Source organism: Cervus canadensis, chromosome 24 (assembly GCF_019320065.1).
Source record: "Cervus canadensis isolate Bull #8, Minnesota chromosome 24, ASM1932006v1, whole genome shotgun sequence".
Taxonomy (NCBI): domain Eukaryota; kingdom Metazoa; phylum Chordata; class Mammalia; order Artiodactyla; family Cervidae; genus Cervus; species Cervus canadensis.
Window position 1 is genome coordinate 32,528,414 of NC_057409.1, and position 21,389 is coordinate 32,549,802.

Sequence of the window (21,389 nt, forward strand, 5' to 3'; positions counted from 1 at the left end):
TCACAGGTAAGGATTTAAAGAAACTGCTAAATGTGTCTACAAAGAGAGAATGTCAGAGAATAAATAGAAACTATAAAAAAACAATTGATAAATATAACATACGAAATAAAGTTGGTTGCATGAGCAAAAAAGCACATTGAATACTGCAGGGAAAAAAGGATTGGTGGACTTGAATAAGATCAATAGAACTTACAGAAATAGAAAGAAAAAGAAAACATATTGAAAAATCATTGACAGAACCTCAGTCATCAGTGGTGATAATCACATGGTCTAACAGAAATAATTGGGTTTCCAGAGGTGGTGGGGAGGGTAGAAAGGGAAAGAAAGAGAAAAGGGTTAGAACAATTTTGAAAGAACAATCGCTCAAGTGCTCCCCAATTTGATGAGAAACAGCAATATACAGATCCTACAAGCTCAGGAAAATCCAAGCATAATTAATAACAGACAGAACACACCTAAGCACATCATAGTAAAATTGCTAAAAAATATATATATAAAACAAAAATCTGAAAGTCACAATCAATGAAAGAAACATAACATGTAGGAAAAAATGGTGCAATGACAACTGACCTCTCAACAGAAACAACAGAATATAACAGAATAACTTTTTTAAGGGCTGAAAATTCAATAACCAGTTAAAATACCTTCAATAATGAAGATGAAATAACTTTTCAAATAAATCACCAGCAGATATTTCCTATAAGAAATTCTGAAGAGAAGGTATTCAGACTGAATGGAAAGGACAACAGATGGAAATATCCATATACAGAAAAGAATGACATCATCTAAAATGATAACTGCTTGAGTAAATGGAAGAATATCTTTTTTTAAAAAATTTTTAAAAGACAACTGATTAAAGATACCATCATTGTACTGGATAGTGCTTTAAGTATGTAGAAGTAAACTAAAAGCAAAATCACAAGGATAAGGGTAAACACAGAATTATATTGTTTTAAGATACTTAGATGAAGTGGTACTATATTGACTCATTAGACTGTGACTAAAAATAATGAATTGTTGACTTTTGCAACAACATACTTTAATGGCAATAATACCAAATGAAAGAATTCAGATAAATATGCCTATGTATTATGTAGTTGAATTCATATGAAGTTCAAGAACAGATACTCTACGGTTATAGAAAGAAGACACCATTTTCTGTGGGGAATAGGCTTTCATTAGATGAACCAGGAAATTATCTGTGGTCACAGAAATGGCCTATAGCTTCAATAGCTTTAAAGGTAAATGCATTTATCAAAATTCATCTATAATAATTGAACACTTCAGTGTTAAGTTGCCCGTTCCACTGTATATATCACCTCAACCAAACAATTAAAAGTAAACATCACTTGTGAGAATACTTTTTCCTTCTGCCTTCACTCTCCTGATATGTGGGACACAATAAATACATAAGATATATTTCTGTGAATCATTGAGTATTTATAGTGATTCTATCCTCTTATTAAGGCTCCACACATGTATGTGTCAAGTATATGCATCTTCATAGATGGACAAAGTATGTATAATATTTGGAATATCTATACCAGTAATATATATATCTTTGTTCTCTAAAGGCAGCATAGCTATCAGGAAGTCTTATGTCTAAAAACCACTACAATATTGTAAAGTAATTAGCCTCCAACTAATAAAAATAAATGGAAAAAAAAAAAGAAAATCTAAAGAAAAAAAAAGGAAAGGAAATATGAATGAACAGATACAAATCACAAAAGATTTAAGAGAAAAACACATGAGAGAAAATAAAGCAATACTGATAATTACATTAAAAAGATGGTCTGTGGACAGCATCAGCAAAATAATAAAGATGGCATTTCTAACCTCTTATGAGCTATCATGGAAAGGCAGTTTCACCTGTGACAAAATTAAGCATTGCTATTTGCAAGTAGTTCATTAGCAGTAACTTTATAAAAGGCTGTATTTATTAAATATAATAAACATGAATGCAATTTTTATTATTTTTTAATTGAAGCATTCCAACCTATAAACAATTATGCTCTTACAGTAAATACAAAATTTGCCAAAACACTAAAATGTCTATTTGCACAATTTGGCGGTATTTTTAAGGCAAAGGCAACAGTATCATATATGATTATATCTGTTTCATCACAGGGAATATCTAACAAATACACACAGAAAATGTGTAATTTAGTAATGTATATCCTTACATACATGCGGGCTACTAGTAAAACACTGTGCACATCCACAGTTGATATTCAGGCTTTGTTGGCTGTCATTAAAACCCAATTTAATTATTTGGGAGTATATTCAGTTATGGTGGTAGGATAGAGGGAGAGGTTCCTCAATGATATATTCTAGTGCACAGAGTTTCCCAAATAAAAGAAAAAGCTGGGTCTTCACATAGCTTAAAGGAAGAAAGAACTGGTCAAGGGGGAAAGAAATCTGTTCACAAATCACTGGGTTTAGGTATGGGGCATTTCAGGCAGACAGACTGCGAGAGCAGGCTTGTGAGAGATTAATTAGCTGCCAGAGAAGGAAGTCCCATTCAGAATTCTTTGCAAGGTGAAAATGGACTAAAGTGACGGAGCATGACTGCACCACAAGTGATGGGAATGATTTGCACATTTCCATCAAAGACGTAAACGCTGAAGCCTGATGCAATTTTCTCTCTGTTGCTCTGTCTGCTGTTTTCCTAACATTTTTGTAGAGAGAAGTTAGTTGACACGAAAAAGCTCTTTATCAACTACCTCCTGTTTTTACTTTATTTCCCCTTTTTTCTTCTATTCTCGTCCCTTGCTCTCCTTGATTCTGGTAACCAAAGGATGGCTATTTTTCTCAACTATGAACTCGTTAAAAAATAAAGTTATCCACTCTTCTAGAGAAGATGCATTTTCATTTAAAATGTATTTCCAACTTGTAACTTGTAAGAGGACGTTGTTTTAACACATAGTACACACACAGTAGTCCTTCGCGAGGTATTAAATTTTAAAGATTCTATTTCCTTTGGTGTATTTGTTGTAACACTATTAATATTGGATACGAAACTGTATTTTTGAAACTTCAAGCTTGTATGAACTTTCATATCAACAAAATGTGGTTAATGCAATTGCAGAACATTTACAAAAGAACAGCAGTATGTATTTAAGTGAACATGAAGAAAAGGGTAAAAATTATCTATCCTTGTTTAGGAAAAAATACTGGAATTCATTATCTTATTAACCCTTAGTAAGACCTAAATTTTATTTATATTTTACGCTACAGATTTATTTTGAAAAATTAGTAGTTAATTCTGGAAAATCTTTTGCTTTAGAGAGAACTGAAATTAATAGCAAGAATATTAACACACTCATTTTGTTTTACATCGCATTTCATTTCATCATTTTTCCTTCAGTGTCATCTCCTGTTCTTTTTGTCTCTAATTCTCTAAAAGGGCAAGCAATACCCCTACATTTTTTTTCATTTTTGTACTTAAATCATAATGTTTCTCTTATTTTCTTAATTCTTTTACAATATGTATTAAAACCACCCCAATATTATGGCCCAAGACTTTAACTGTTGCTGTTGTTTAGTCCCAAACTCCTGACTTTTTGCGACACCTTAGACAGCAGCCTGCCAGGCTCCTTTGTCCATGGGATTCTGAAGGCAAGAATACTGGAGAGGTTTGCCATTTCCCTTTCCAGGGGATCTTCTGAACCCAGGGGTTGACAGGCAGATACTTTACCAGTGAGCCACCTGGGAAGCCCCAGGCTTTAATTGTTTATTCACTAAATTGTGTCCAACTCTTTTGCAATCCCATGGACTGTGGGAAGATTGTTTTCTGATCCCACCTCTCTTTTATTTTCTTTTTTTAAAAATTTTTATTAGAGTAGCTGATTTCCAGTGTTGTGTTACTATCTGCTGTATAGCAAACTGACTGAGTCAATTACACACACACACACACACACACACACATACTCTTTTTAGATTTCTTTTCTCATATAGGTCATTATAGAGCATTGACTAGTGTTCCCTGTGTTCTACAACAGGTTCTTACCAGTTATTGAGTTTATATCTAGCAATGTGTATATATGTCTTTTCATACTGTCATGGGGTTCTCATGGTAAGAATACTGGAGTGGGTTGCATTTTCTCCTCCAGTGTATATGTTGATCCCAATCTCCTAAATTATCCCTCCCCTCTCTTTCCCCTCTGGTAACCATAAATTTGTTTTCTACATTTTGACTCTATTTCTGTTTTGTAAGTGAAAGACCTGGATTTTAAATAGCATTTATATAATTGAGCAAACATACACTGATAACATTTATCATGAGGCTTATCTGAGATAAACATAATTTATGACAATAAACATATGAACTGAGAACTATCTCCAAATGGTAATAAAATTCTACTCTACCAATGTAAAAGGCAGATTTCCCAGCACCCTCAAATACCTGAAATATAATCAGGATCTAGAGAATAAAAGATAAAGGTGCATAAATAAAATAACCACAATAGAGTTGAGGACTTGCTTAGAGTACCCTCAAGTCCTTACTCAGATTGTTAAACAGTCAACTGAATTGTTTTTGCAAAGGATGCAAGTGCAGGGAGAAATTTAAGAGGCTGGAGCACTGTTCACTGATAACAATGAGGAAAATGTGGATACTTGGCAATAAATGGCAGCAAACTGAATAATGGGAAAAAGCAAAATAAAAAGGCCAAATATTGAAATGGCAACCCGGGACAAATGAATAAAGACAAAAGCAAATAACTCTTTATATTTCAACAGTTTCTACACTTAACACTGTAGTTTAAGTTGGCGCATATTGAGCATTTACTATTTTAAGCAATTGGCACACCATAACACTGGGAATACTGGGAATTGTAGTTGGCCCCAATTAGTTAGAGAGTCCACATTCAAAAAATCATAGAGACAAATTAAGGAAACATCTCCATTTACCACCACAATAAAAAGAGCAAGAGTCATGGGAATAAACCTACCCAGGGCTCCCTGGTAGCTCAGCTCAGATGGTAAAGAGTCTGATTGAACCCTGGGTTCGATCCCTGGGTTGGGAAGATTCCTTGGGGGAGGCATGGCAACCCACTCCACATTCTTGCCTCAAGAATCTCCACGGACTGAGTTGCCTGGTGAGCTACAGTCCATGGGGTTACAAAGAGTCGTACACGATTCAGCAACGAAGCACAACACAGCACAGGAAGACGAAAGATCTGCACACAGAAAACCAAGGCACTGATGAAAGAGACCAAAGGGGACACAAACAGGTGGAGAAATCCATCATGTCCTTGTTTGTTTGCTGCTATTGAGTCACTCTGTCCTGTCCAACTCTTTGTGACCCCATGGACTGTAGCCTGCCAGGCTCTCTGTCCATGGGATTTCCCAGTCAAGAATACTGGAATGGGTTGCCGTTTCCTTCCCCTGGGGACTTCCTGGACCCAGGGATCAAACCTGCATCTCCACGTCTCCCGTACTGCAGGCAGATTCTTTACCACCAACTATACTATACTACCCAAAGCAATGTACAGATTCAATGCTGCTGCTGCTGCTAAGTCGCTTCAGTCGTGTCTGACTCTGTGCAACCCATAGACGGCAGCCCACCAGGCTCTGCCATCCCTAGGATTCTCTAGGCAAGAACACTGGAGTGGGTTGCCATTTCCTTCTCCAATGCATGAAAGTGAAAAGTGAAAGTGAAGTTGCTCAGTCATGTCCAACTCTGAGTGACCCCATGGACTGCAGCCTACCAGGCTCCTCTGTCCATGGGATTTTCCAGGCAAGAGTCCTGGAGTGGGGTGCCATTGCCTTCTCCGACAGATTCAATGTAATCCCTATCAAATTACCAATGGCATTTTTCACAGAACTAGAATAAGACATTTTATAATTTGTATGGAAACACAAAAGACCTCAAATAGTCAAAACAATTGAGAAAGAAAAATGGAGCTGGAAGAATCAACCTTTTTGACTTCAGACTATACTACAAAGCTACAGTCATCAAGACAGTATGGTACTGAAATAAAAACAAAAGTACATTAAATAGATCAATGGAACAAGATAGCACAGAGATCACCCATGCATCTATGGGCACCTTTTCTTTGACAAAGGAGGCGAGGATATACAATGGAGAAAAGACAGTCTCTTCAAGAAGTGTGCTGGGAAATCTGGACAGCTACATGTAAAAGAATGGAATTAGAACACTTCCTGACACCATACACAAATAAATGCAAAATGGATTAAAGATCTCTATGTAAGGTTAGAAACTATAAGACTCATAGAGAAAAACAGGCAGAACACTCTTTGACATAAATCACAGCAAGATTCTCTTTGACCCACCTCCTAGAGTAATGGAAATAAAAACAACAACAATTGGGATGTAATTAAACTTAAAAGCTTTAGCACAGTAAAGGAAACTATAGACAAAAGAAGACAATCTTTAGAATGGGAGAAAATAAATGCAAATGAAACAGCTGACAAAGGAGCAGCTCATGCAGCTCAATACCAGGAAAGCAAACAACCCAATCAAAAAATGGGCAGAAGACCTAAGCAGGCATTTCTCCAAGGAAGACATACAATGGCCATCAAACACATGAAAGGATGCTCAATTAGAGAAATGCAAATCAAAACTGGAATGAGGTATCACCTCACACCGGTCAGAATGTGTGTGTGCTAAGTCACTTCAGTCATGCCTGACTCTTTGTGATCCTATAGACTATAGCCCACCAGACTCCTCTGTCCATGGGATTTTCTAGTCAAGAATACTGGATGAGTATCCATTTCCTTTTCTAGGGAATCTTCCTGACCCAGAGATTGAGATTGAATCCACATCTCTTATGTCTCCTGCACTGGCAGGCAGGTTTTTTTTTTTGTTTTTTTTGTTTTTTTTTTTTTTTTTTTTTTATCACTAGTACCACCTGGGAAGCCCATTAGTCAGAATGGCCATCATTAAAAATTCTGCAAACAATAAATACTGGAGAAGGCATGGGGAAAAGGGAATCCTCTTGCACTGTTGGTAGAAATGTAAATTGATATAGCCATTATGAAGGACAGTGTGGAGATTCCTTAAAAACTAGGAATAAAATTATAATATAACCCAGAATTCCCACTACTGGGCATATACCCTGAGAAAATCATAACTGAAAAAGATACATGTACCCCAATGTTTGCTGCAGTGCTATTTACAATAGCCAGGACATGGAAGCAACCTAGGTGTCCATCAACAGGTAAATATATGGAGAAGTTGTGGCAAGTATATACAATGGAGTATTTCTCAGGCATAAAAAGGACAAATTTGAGTCAGTTCCAGTGAGGTGGATGAACCTAGAGCCTGTTATAGAGTCAAGTTAGTCAGAAAGAGAAAAACAAGTGTCATAAAGTAAGGTGTATACATGGAGTCTAGAAAAATGGTACTAATGAACCTATTTGCAAGGGAGGAATAGAGACTCAGACATAGAGAACATACTTATGGACAGAATGGAAGAAGAAGGTGACCAACTGATAAAGTAGCATGAAAATATATATATTACCAAGTGTAAAATAGATAAGAGAGTGGGAAGTTGCTATATAACACAGGGAACTCAACTTGGTGCTCTGTGACAACCCAGAAGAGTGGGATGGGATGAGGGCTGGGAGGGAGGTTCGAGAGGAAGGAGGGATATGAACACTTATGACTGATGCGTGCTGTTATATGGCAGAAGTCACACAGCATTGTAAGGCAATTATCCTTCAGTTAAAATTAAACTAAAAAGAAATATAAAAGAGAGGATATATTTGGGAAAAAAAGAAGATTCCGTATTTGCAAACTGCCTGCTTGGAAATTTGTATTTACCATCCTGAAATCAACACTCTGCAGGCATATGCACATATGGGAATGCAGAGTAGCAACAAAATTGTCATGTGACATGCACATTTCCAACTGAGCTCCAGACAGGCCATGCTTTTTTTTTTATTGTTTCTGCTCTCATACTTTATACAGTGTTCTTCTTGCAGTCTGTTTAGTCTTGTCACCTTTTTTTGCATTTTTGTGGTAATTTCGGTGATTTTGATGTTTAAAATGGCTCCTGAGTGCAGTCTTCCTGCAGTTAGATCAGTTTTTAAAAGAATTCTGGCTTCTAAAAATTGTATTAAAACTATCAGATGTCTTGTTTTTTATATAAAACAAAAAGGTCAAAAGGAAGCATATCTTTCTTTGGAAAGAGATTTTTTTTCCTTAAAAAAGGATATAAATTAGCTTTAAAGATGACTGCGATGAACTTCCTTATCAACTACAAGTTGATCAACAGATGTAACATTAAATAATTTAAACCCACAATTTCTGAAATCATACATTTAAACTTCTTTCTCCAAAATATGTAACTGTAATATGATCAAAAGTAGCCACAGTGAAACTTTGAGTCTTACACCCCTTTTCCTTTCCATGTCAATCCTCGAAAAGAGAACTTAGAAGCCAAATATCAGGAATGGGAAAAGACAGTAGCTTCAGCCACAGAAGCATGGCTGCAGGAGAGGAGGTGTTCCCGCAAGCGCAGCAGTAAGGAGAGAAGGCAGGGCTGGAATGAGGGGGAACGTCCTCAGAACATCCAGGCCCTGGGGTGTTTGAGAAGAGAGACTTCAGTCCAGTTGTTTCCTCTTGCTCAGAGCTTTCATTCAAAACTCAGTCTCTTCTGATCATCAGTCAGTCAGTTCAGTCACTCAGTCGGATCCGACTCTTTACAACCCCATGGACTGTAGCACGACAGGCTTCCCTGTCCACCCTGTTAATTTCCTTCCAAGCCAATCACTAGGTGAAATTAAGTTGATTACTTATGTCATTGTTCCCTCTCAAACCCAACAGTCAGTTCTGCCTAGAGTTGCACACTTCATGAAGACTCTGTCCTTATCTGTCATGTCCTAAACAAAGTGGGTCCAGGGTAGGTATTCAATGTGCTGTCCTTAGTTGCTCAGTCTTCGTGACCCCATGGACTATAGCCCACAAGGCTCCTCTGTCCATGGGGATTCTACAGGCAAGAATGCTGGAGTGAGTAGCCTATCCCTTCTCCAAGGGATCTTCCCAACCCAAGGGTCAAATCCAATTCTCCTGCATTGCAGGCAGATTCTTTACCAGCTGAGCTACTTATTATTGTTAACGAAACTACAAATTTTTGTTTTCTGTGAAGAGATATCATTACTTCCCAGCACTTAACCCTCAATCCAAAAACCTTTTCTTTGGACTTAGTCTTCAAATATTGAATATATTGTTTTAAAATAAACTTAGCTTTATGTTGATTTCAATCAGCGACAAAGGAAAAGATTATATGATCAACATAAATGATCCAATAATTAACTCCCCCTGAAGACAGGGATCAAGACCATCCCCATGGAAAAGAAATACAGAAAGGCAAAATGGTTGTCTGAGGAGACATTATATATAGCTGTGAAAAGAAGAGAAGCAAAAAGCAAAGGAGAAAAGGAAAGATATTCCCATTTGAATGCAGAGTTCCAAAGAATAGCAAGGAAAGATAAGAAAGCCTTCCTCAGCAATCAATGCAAAGAAATAGAGGAAAACAACAGAATGGGAAAGACTAGAGATCTCTTTAAGAAAATTAGAGATACCAAGGGAACATTTCATGAAAGATGGGTTCAATAAAGGACAGAAATGGTATGGACCTAACAGAAGCAATAGATGTTAAGAGGAGGTGGCAAGAATACAAAGAAATGTACAAAAAAAGATCTTCATGACCCAGATAATCACGATGGTGTGATCAGCCACCTAGAGCCAGACATCCTGGAGTGTGAAGTCAAGTGGGTCTTAGGAAGCATCACTACAAACAAAGCTAGTGGAGGTGATGAAATTCCAGTTGAGCTAATTCAAATACTAAAAGATGATGTTGTGAAAGTGCTGCTCTTAATATGTCAGCAAATTTGGAAAACTCAGCAGTGGCCACAGGACTGGAAAAAGTCAGTTTTCAGTCCAATCCTAAAGAAAGGCAATGCCAAAGAATGCTCAAACTACCACACAATTGCACTCATCTCACACGCTAGTAAAGTAATGCTCAAAATTCTCCAAGCCAGGCTTCAGCAATACATGAATCGAGAACTTCCAGATGTTCAAGCTGGTTTTAGAAAAGGCAGAGGAACCAGAAATCAAATTGCCAATATCTGCTGGATCATTGAAAAAGCAAGAGAGTTCCAGAGAAACATCTATTTCTGCTTTATTGACTATGCCAAAGCCTTGACTGTGTGGATCACAATAAACTGTGGAAAATTCTGAAACAGATGGGAATACCAGACCACCTGACCTGCCTCTTGAGAAACCTATATGCAGGTCAGGAAGCAACAGTTAGAACTGGACATGGAACAACAGATGGGTTTCAAATCTAAAGGAGTACCTCAAAGCTGTTTATTGTCACCCTGCTTATTTAACTTATATGCAGAGTACATCATGAGAAACGCTGGGCTGGAAGAAGCACAAGCTGGAATCAAGATTGCTGGGATAAATATCAATAACCTCAGACATGCAGACGACACCACCCTTATGGCAGAGAGTGAAGAGGAACTAAAGAATCTCTTGATGAAAGTGAAAGAGGAGAGTGAAAAAGTTGGTTTAAAGCTTAACATTCAGAAAACTAAGATCATGGCATCTGGTCCCATCACTTCACGGCAAATAGATGGGGAGACAGTGGAAACAGTGTCAGACTTTATTTTTTTGGGCTCCAAAATCACTGCAAATGGTGATTGCTGCCAGGAAATTAAAAGACGCTCACTCCTTGGAAGGATAGGCATGACCAACCTAGATAGCATATTAAAAAGCAGAGAAATTACTTTGCCAACAAAGGTCCATCTAGTCAAGGCTATGGTTTTTCCAGTAGTCATGTATGGATGTGAGAGCTGGACAGGGAAGAAAGCTGAGTGCTGAAGAATTGATACTTTTGAACTGTGGTGTTGGAGAAGACTCTTGAGAGTCCCTTGGACTGCAAGGAGTTCCAACCAGTCCATCCTAAAGGAGATCAGTCCTGGGTGTTCATTGGAGGAACTGATGCTGAAGCTGAAACTCCAGTACTTTGGCCACCTCATGCAAAGAGCTGACTCATTGGAAAAGACCCTGATGCTGGGAGGGATCGGGGGCAGGGAGAGAAGGGGATGACAGAGGATGAGATGGCTGGATGGCATCACCGACTCAATGGACATAAGTTTGAGTAAACTCTGGGAGTTGGTGATGGACAGGGAGGCCTGATGTGCTGCCTTTAATGGGGTCGCAAAGAGTCAGACACGACTAAGTGACTGAACTGAACTGAACTGAAGGAGCTTTAGAAACTGCCAGTATTTTAGTTTTCATTTTCTCATCCAAAAGCAGAATTTAGTTAGCTTAAACTTCTGATCTTAATTCATAAGCTTATTCTTAAGAATGAAATCTTCTTAAAAGTATTAACCTGAAAAATCCTATGTTACCATCCTTGATGGTATCAATGTGAGTCAGTTTGATACATTTTTTCACTGTTACTTTAAAATGTATGTAAAAATTATGATTTTTAGATATTTGATTTGGGACAGAACCACTGGTAAAGAAAATATAAGAAAATATTTTAAGCCTTCCAGGGAAACTTTAGTTGTGCCATATATATTATTTACGGCAAAGAGAGAAATGTTAGCAGTTGTGAAGCGTCTTTTCTAGGCGGTGAGCTTGAGTACCTCTGTGGCCCTCTCAAATCCTGGATGTGCTTTCCCTGACACCCTTATGCTTCCTTGAGGCTTTTCTGGACCCCTCCCTCCATGAAAAGCCACCTGAAAATAACCTATGTCACACATCAAATCCCTTAGATTTTCTCTGTTTCTAAAACATATTTACACTTTGGAATGTAAATGGAAGAGGGCATTTCCACTTCATAATTTTTGGGTCAGGCAGGCTTGGTGAGCAACTAGCTAATTTAATAAATTAATCTGTGATAATGAAATGAGATGGCCTCCTTAAATTAGTATCCTCCCTCCCATTTCTCTGAGGCCCATTTCACCCAAGTGTATTTGTTAATCATTAGCTTTTAAATATTGTAATAAATATTATATAAAACCATAATAAAGCCATTTATTTATTCATTCTTCTTACAAAAGAAGTAATTCTAATTGCAGGAATATTAGTCCATATAAAAAAACAAAGAAATAAGATAGGAAGCTGGTGGCAAATATTCGGGGTCATGCAGGACCTTGTAATAACCTTTATATTATATGATTAAGTCACTTGTCTGTGTCTGGATCTCTTCTTGATTATGTAAATAACTTTGTTCTATGGATACCTTTAAACAAGGTATATCCATTTTATTTCCTATATAGTACAACTGTAATACAGAGAACAAAATTTTGAGTAAAGGGCACTTAAAAGCAGCCATGAATATGTAAGCAAATCAGTCAGATTGGTCTCTGATTCAGGGAACAGAGGTACTTTAACAGTGATATTAATAATAGTAATTATTTTCTACTTGCACTTTAGTGTTCTAAACAACTTGAAAATTACTATCTCTCTCTGATATATCTATCTAAATAATAGTTGGATTACAAGAGACATGACTTCTAAAAGCGGTTCATTCTTTTTCTGTAACAAACTAACGAAACTTTGATCATCGTGTTCATCAGAAAGAATTAAATACCACAGGAATGATTTGATGTAGCAGATTTTAAAAAATCTTTAAAGAAGACTTTCTTTGCCATAATTTCATTTGTTCAATGGCTTCTACATTTCATATTGAAACTGAAGTTCTCTCTTTTCTTGGTTATTCATTTACTAGCCCATTAAAATATGCTAACTGGGTGTGTTCCTCCTCTTTATTAGTAAACAAATTATATAGCAGGGCTCACTGAATTTTACTGTTATCACGATGGCAACTCACACCTCCTCCTCATAAAATTGTACAGACACTGAACACATTAAAGCTTTTAAAGAAAACCACCATCTGCAAAAAATGAATTAAACCAAATTTGAGAAAAGATACATGTGCTTTTCTTTATAACATCATATTGCACTAACATTTCTTAACTTCCATCTGCTTTTTCCACCACAAAGTAATTTGTTAGGATCTGAAGATGTGGCTGGAAAAGTTCTGCAGAACCCTACAGATTATTATAAAGATCCTCCTCATCATAATCATTGCCTTGTTTGTGTGATGGAACATTACTGACCTGAAGATGAGGATCCTAAGCAGAATGCCATTTGCAACCCTCCTCTGCCACATGCATTTTACCTCTCATATGTGATGTGTTCAAATCAGGGACAGATCTCTGTAGTGAGGACTCATACACAAAATACAGTAAAGTGGACAGCTAAAGATATTAGAATGCCATCTTGTTTCATGAGGTAATAAATATGTCCTATTATGTCTTTATATTTTATGACCTCTATTTTATTCCCTGGCAAATTCATATGTGACATAGCCAATCACTCATGTCAAGAATTTAAAACTACCAGCATTTCAACAAAGAAGCACACAATAGTTTTTGTTTTTAACTGTATTTTATCTTTGGATTCAGGATTTTTCTTAAATAAAATCTGGATTTGACATGAAAAAACAGTTTTCTTATTAAGCATATCTTTCTAAAACGTGATAGAGATACATATGGTATCAGTATTACTTTCACTTAAAGCAGGATTTCCCCTGCTTTTTTGTGGCCTGGACGTGGTACTAGGCTCAATTGGGTTCAATTTCCAGAAAAGAAATTGGGATTGAATACTGTGTATGACTGTAAGGCAGGGAGTGCCATTAAAATTATGCTTTAGGGTATTTAGTTTTAAATGTGTATTTTTCTTTAGAACAATCATAATCAACAAACTCTATTTATGCAAATGTAATAGTCCTGTTAAAATTACTTCATTCCACTGCATCATATAAATATGGCAATACCTTCTGCACTGTGTGATTGGTCCACTGACCTTGAGGCTTTCTGCTCATAAGAATGGGTCTAAAAAGATTTTTCTCACAAATTTCAAAATTAAATAAATATGCCTGCTATGCAATTCTATCCTTTGGGTGTTAGCAGCAGCTGTTACCTGCAGGGTGTCATTCTCTGTCAACTGTCTCTTGGTTTCACGCTAAGCATACTCTTCTGTTTAAATGAGGCAGTGAAGGAGCTCAGACTCTGCTTGCTTCAGGCAAACACGATCTGCCCGAGCTGTGCCTGTCACTTCTTAGCTCATTATGCTGCTGTTAGTTTTGCTTGAGGTATTTTGTTCATCCGTTGGGTATGGCCACCCTCCATCAGATTGCCACGTAATTGTTTTCTCATTTCAGGTGCTATCCATTTTCATTACATGACTGGTCAGCACAGCTGAAAGTTGATAAGGATGACTTATATTCCTATTAGACATCTGTATTGTAAGGCCAACTTTTATATGACTTTGTTTTATCATTTGTATATAGCATCACTTATACATGATAGAAATATCAATCAATGCATATAAATGGGTCAATTATTTCCAACAAATCTTGATTTCATGTTTATATAATTAAGAATTCTTATATTGAGCTAAATAATTTATTATGTATTTCCCCCCCCCCCATCAGTTGGTACTAGTCTAACTACTTCATTCATTCTATGAAATCTATTGGCCTTTTTGAAAAACAAATATATTTAAAGCTCCATCTACTCCATACAAATAAAAGATAGTAATTTAAAAAGTCAATATAGTGGTCTAATTGCAATGTGCAAAGAAATGAAAAGCAAGTAATTTTTAACAAAATATTGTTTTTCAAAGTATAAATGCTTATATTCAACTAAATTAGGGCTTCCCCAGTGGTGCTAATGGTAAAGACTCTGCCTGCCAATGCACAAGACCTAAGAGACTCAGGTTCAATCCCTAGATCAGGAAGATCCCCTGTATGAGGGCATGGCAAACCACTTCAGTATTCTTGCTTGGAAAATCCCATGGTTAGAGGAGCCTGGCAGGCTATAGTCCATGGGGTCACACAAAGTTGGACACGACTGAAGTGACTTAGCACGTACACACACAACTACATTAGGAGACCCAATCACGGAACCAGAGGCTCACATCTATGGAATCATCATGGTTACAACTGTAATTAACACAAACTGTTAAGGTTTTCTGTCTAGAACTCAAATTCAAGTGGCCCTATACTGCCATGAGGTTGTTTCATGCAAAGGTAAACAACTGTTGTCACGTTTCAATAAAAATTTGTTAAATATTCCATTGACTTACAAAGTAGTTGAATTCCTAAAGAACAGCATATACTAAAATTTTGTAAACAATGCTGTGGTTTTACTTTCAATGTGAAATTTGTCCTTGGCTAAAAATAAAAATTTAGGATTTTTAACAGACTTTTTCTTTCAACTTCATGAATATGCATAGGGGCTTTCAGAAGGCATGATGGATACAAAAAATTGTTCATTATGTAGGACTGTCCTATTCAGCAAGATATATAGCATGCCAGGTCCCAACCACTTTACTGCTCATGAATCTGAAATACAACAAAAAGACTTCACTCTGAAGGCTGTATTGCTCACTGCCCTGGTGAACTATAGACTTAATGATTAAATTGTTGACTCTGTCATTTATTCTTACTTCCCAATGTATTGCCCAAAAAAGACTCTGAAATCCATGCATTAAAGCTGTCAGGAAAGCCAATTATGCATTTATTATTTTTCTCTTTTACATTAATTTAAAATATAAACTGGTTGCAGTTTGGTGCTTGACTCACAGCTGTCTCAGCTCCAGTGGCTGAAGTACCAGAAGTTGGCAAAGCAGTAGGAGACAAGCGAGGAGAATCAGGAGGACCAGAATGTGGGGAATATATGGAATCAGATGAAGAAATAGAACATGAGGATGCTAAAACTAAAGAAAGGTGGGATTTAGGGAAGGAAGAAGCTGGGAAACCCTCTGCCTGCTGCCACCCCTATAAGATACAGTGGTACCTTGCTTCCATCAGTCAAGTTCATCATGGAAAAAACGGATTATGCAACAAAATTCTATAGCTGTTTTAAAATTTTCATATAGAGTATCTTTTTGAGTGAATTCTCAGAGAAATAATGAATGGATGAATTCCAAAAAAGGTAATTTACCTCTCAGCTTTTGATATGATCTTTTCTTACAATGTAACTCTAGCATTTTGGCTAAAAAAAACTTCCACCTGTATTCAAATATAGTAATATTCAATTTTTATTTTTATATAAATGGCAGTTGAGGACCATACACATTGCTAAAAAGGTGAAGAAACAGAAATATAAAAGGGGAAGGTATTCAGTTTAGATCTGACACTTTTCTAGTAAGCATAAAGATCACGCTATGTCACATCCTTTTTGAACTAAGAAAAAAAGTACCTTAATGACCATTATAAATGGTTCTTCTAAAATTTAATGTAATATTTAAATTTGTTGACACTTTACATTACTTATAGGGCTGTTTAATATGACTTACTTTCTAAAAGTTTTATAGGAAGAGTTCCAGACTAAGGTTTAGGGTTATGAATCAATTCCACAATTTACATGACTCTAGACAATCACATGTACTCTACATTTATGTATAATCAGGATAAAGTAGAAAATGTCTGAAATTAATTTGAGAGTTGTAAAAGACTGCTTAAACATTACTCGGTATTATTTATATCCCCTATCTATCTATCAAGATGATAAGAATTTGATCATTCTCATCAGGAACTATTTCTGCTAAAAGTTGTTATCTTAGAGTTTGACATAACAGTACAGGTGTGACTATTCTTGATTAAAGTCAACTACGGAGATACAAGAATCAGTTGGGTCATGTGGAGTAGGCATTTTTACTAAGGGCATGCTCAAATGAATTTATTAAACTGGAGTTTTAGAAACAAGGGAATTTGTTTTCATACTCATAATTTTAATATGCCTTTTAAAAAATCCAGGCTATAGAAAAACAGACACAGAATACATTGGTTAGGAGATGATTATTCACTTTGTAAAGGGATTCTCCACAGGGTTCCATTAAATACTGCACTTTCCTCAAACAGTGAGTTTAACTTAAAAGCGGACTTACAGGAATACATTTGTGTAAACTGAAGGACACCAAATATTCACACTAACTATTCTCCAAGGACAATCCAGCATCTTGTTTTCATTCAAAAAGCCTGGGGACAAAAAACACTACTTGTTAAGGAAGTCAATGGCTTCTTGGGCTACTCTCCTCATCTTTTTTAGGAAATGAGGCTTTGAGGAATCCAGGCACAAAAAGAAAGATCCACTCGTGTTCACAGCCTTTTCACTATCCTGCAATAAGGCTCTTTCTAAAACCAGGGGTTTGCAGCATTTGGCCCAGTAACATGTGAGAATTTTTTCTTAAAAAAATAGAAAACTCCATGGCAACACACCAGATGATAAGGCAAATGCAAATACAATGCAATTGACATTTGCTCTTTCTTCCTGTGAATTGGGCTAGATAAAGGTCCTATCTTCTAAATGGTAGCTTGGAAGGAATACAGAGAAGGATGAGGATAGCCAATCAAACATTAGGGAGCTCTCGCAGGAAATGAGGAAGCAAAGAGGCATGCCCTGCCCTCAGTTTCCCCAGGCCAAATTTAGTGATTGGGTCCTCAAAACAATCACTAACTGGGAACTCATTCTCACTGTCCTCGTAGTTCCAGCCCATTACAGAATCCAGCCTCATCCTTGTACCCCGCATAAATTTGGATGCAGCGTTTATCCCCCTACAATTGCTGGCATGCTAGCTGAGCAGCCTAGCCTTGGCTATTTTAGTAACTGCAATAATAGGATCTCCTATATTATACAATTGAATTGTCTACATTTATAAAAAATATTTCTGAGATTTTTCTAGGAATTACATTAAACCTACATATAAGTTTGTGGAGAATTGGCATCTTTATTATATTGAGTTTTTTAAACCATTGGCATGGTCAGTTTCTGATTTACTGAGGTCTTCCTGGATTTATTTCTTTAGTGTTTGTAATTTCAGCACTTAGATATTGTATTTTTAAAATTCATAACTATGTATCACCATTCCTGGAGTTATTGTGAATAGCTATTTTTTTAATTGATATAACCATACATTATTATTATACAGAAATAAGATTGTTTTTGTTTGTAGACCTTATATTCTGCAACTTTGTTGAATTTCTATCTCACTATTTTAATATATTGTGCTTTTATCCAATTAGGTTATTTCTAAGTCCCCTGTGATTTATTCTTTGACCCTTGAAGCCTTTAAAACGTGTTTTTGAATTTCAAAATATATGGAGATAGTCCAAATATCTTTCTGTTACTGATCTCTAATTTAATTCAGTTTTCTACCAGAAATACACTCTGAATGATTTAAATCATTAAAAATGTATTGATCTTATTGTATGGCCCAACACACAGTCTACCGTGGTGGTGTTCCATGTACACTTATAAAGAATATGTATTCTGCTGCTATTGAGTGGAGTGCTCTATAAATCTCAATTAGGGAAACTTGGTTTGCAGTGCTGTTCAAATCATCTATATTTTCACTGGTTTTCTATTTGTTCTAACAAGGACTGATAGCATGTACTTGTATGAATGGCTTTGGTTTATATAAATGAGTTAGGAACTACTCCCCTCCCCAGAACAGCTTAGGCATTCATCCCACTATTCATCTACTTGTATCTTAATACCACAGTCTTAACTCCCCATGTTTATAATCCCTTCCTTTTCCCCTTTCAATTGGCTATTTCTTGACAGTGTTAAATGCATGTACTTAAAGTAGTGTTTCCTCTTATCCTAGAAATTTTTTTCATAATTTGTTCAAAATAGATAATAGTTCCTCTCTTATGGCACTTAGCACTTTGCTTATGTGTTATTAATGTCATTTATTCAAATTTAAGAATTTTGTGGTTTAAGAATGTGCATATAATTTTAGATCTGTACAGAGCTCCATATTATCCTAACAATGGCAAATACATATTTAATTGAGGAATTAAATATCAGTCAAGTGGGAAGAACTAGAATTGTCTAAGATTATAATTCTTATCTCAGACAAATGCCAGAGAGTTAAAATGGAAACAGGAACAGTGGCATATTAGTTTATGAAAAAGTATTTGGAGAATTCAATCCAGAAATAAAAGGCACAAACATACCTGTTTTAAAGTTAACTTGATTTATCAGAATATTAATCAAGGATTGAAAGCATAGGCAGTATGAACCATTAAAAACAAGGTTCTCGATTGAAAATTCAATCTGCTCTTCCCCTGCAGGTTGTTAAAGCTCTGAGGTGTGGGTGTAGACCTAATTCAGTGAAAAATGAGGGTGGCAAAAATAGACGACGGAGAAAAAACAAACTCTTTACCAAGTGGTGCTGGGAAAACTGGTCAACCACCTGTAAACGAATGAAACTAGAACACTTTCTAACACCATACACACAAAAAAAAACCTCAAAATGGATTAAAAATCTAAATGTAAGACCAGAAACTATAAAACTCCTAGAGAAAATCATAGGCAGAACACTCTCTGACATAAATCATAGTCAGATCCTCTACGGCCCACCTCCCAGAGTAACGGAAATCAAAGCAAAAAAATAATAATAATAATAATAAATAAAGACTTAATTAAACTTAATAGCTTTTGCACAATGAAGGAAACTATAAGCAAGGTGAAAAAACAGCCTTCAAAATGGGAGAAAATAATAGCAGATGAAGCAAGTGACAAAGAATTAATCTCAAAAATATACAAGCAGCTCATGCAGCCCAATACCAGAAAAATAAATGACCCAATTAAAAAATGGGCCAAAGAATTAAACAGACATTTCTCCAAAGAAGACATACAAATGGCTAACAAACACATGAAAAGATGCTCAACATCACTAATTATCAAAGAAATGTAAATCAAAACCACAATGAGGTACCATCTCACACCGGTCACAATGGCTGCCATCAAAAAGTCTACAAACACTAAATGCTGGAGAGGGTGTGGAGAAAAGGGAACTCTCTTACACTGCTGGTAGGAATGCAAACCAGTACAGCCACTATGGAGAACAATGTGGAGATTCCTTAAAAAACTGGAAATAGAACTACCATATAATCCAGCAATCCCACTGCTCGGCATACACAATGAGGAAGCCACAATGTGGACCTGAATGTTCACTGCAGCAATGTTTACAATAGGACATGGAAGGAACCTAGATGTCCATTGGCAGATGAATGGATAAGAAAGTTTTGGTACATATCCACAATGAAATATTACTCAGCTACTAAAAATAACACATTTGGGTCAGTTCTAAAGATGAGGTGCATGAAATTGGAGCTTACTAGAGTGAAGCAAGTAAGAAAGAAAAACACCAATACAGTGTATTAATGCATATATATGTATGAAATTTAGAAATATGGTGATGACGGCCCTATATATGAGATATAGTAAGAGACACAGATATAAAGAACAGACTTTTGGACTCTGTGGGAGAAGGCGATGGTAGGATGATTTGAGAGAACAGCATTGAAACATGTTTATTACCACATGTGAAAGAGATGACCTGTCCAAGGTCGATGCATGAAACTGGGCACTCAAAGCCAGTGCACTGGGATGACTCTGAGAGACGGGATGGGAAGAGAGGGGGGCGGGGGCTCATGATCGGGGCACACGTGTATACCCGTGGCTGATTCATGTCAAGGAATGGCCAAAACCACCACAACATTGTGAAGTAATCAGCCTGCAATTAAATTAATTAATTAATTTTAAGAAATGAGGGTGGTAGGCAGTGGGTGTGGCAGAAAAGTTTGGAATTATTAGTGGCTAAGTAGAAAGGAGGGCTCCTGCCATAGCTCAGAGGATAAAGAATCCTCCTGCCAATGTAAGAGATTCTGGTTTGATCCTTGGGTCTGGAAGATACCCTGGAGGAGGAAATGGCAACCCACTCCAGTACTCTTGCTTGGAAAATCCCATGGACAGAGGAGCCTGGCCGGCTATAGTCCATGGGGTCCCAAAGAGTTGGACACGATTGAGCACAAGCAGATGGAGTACAAAGAACAGAATCCAGGGTTCAGAACTGGGTTTAAAAAAAACAAAAGTTTAAATATCACACTGTAATCTCTAGCATGTGGTAGGAGTTTAGACTGCACTGAATGAATGAGTGATGGATAGATGAATGTATATAATTCTTGACCAATTAACAAGACTCTTATGATACTGACCAAATGAACTTTAGATGTTCTTCTATTTCCTCCCACTGGGACTCTCATAGAGGATAAGTATGATCAGTTTTCAGGGTCAATAAAAAAAATGATTTGTAACATTTTGCTCTGTTCCTCTTTTATCATAAAATAAACCTTAAAAAGTTTTTGGATACTTTCTTAGGTTTTTGCTGGGTGCAGAAATATTGACTACTAACTGTTTTCATTTAACTTCTATTGTTAAAATGACAAATGCTTATGTTTTATTAAACTGGTACAGTTATATACAGGGTTTAGTTTCTTTTTACCCAATTTCACAAGTTATAGAAAGATATGGCTTAAAATCTA

General features: G+C 36.5%; 1 protein-coding gene and 1 long non-coding RNA gene across 2 annotated transcripts in view; one reads left to right on the forward strand and one right to left on the reverse strand.

The window, feature by feature from the left end:
• Nucleotides 1-21,389, reverse strand: part of SPAG16 (sperm associated antigen 16) — a 964,274-nt gene that overhangs the window by 394,933 nt on the left and 547,952 nt on the right. The gene's annotated exons all lie outside the window — the stretch shown is intronic.
• Nucleotides 1,889-20,449, forward strand: LOC122426522. The gene is made up of 3 exons (XR_006265184.1): nt 1,889-1,900; nt 8,485-8,491; nt 20,290-20,449. It is a non-coding gene; the product is annotated as an uncharacterized LOC122426522 (long non-coding RNA).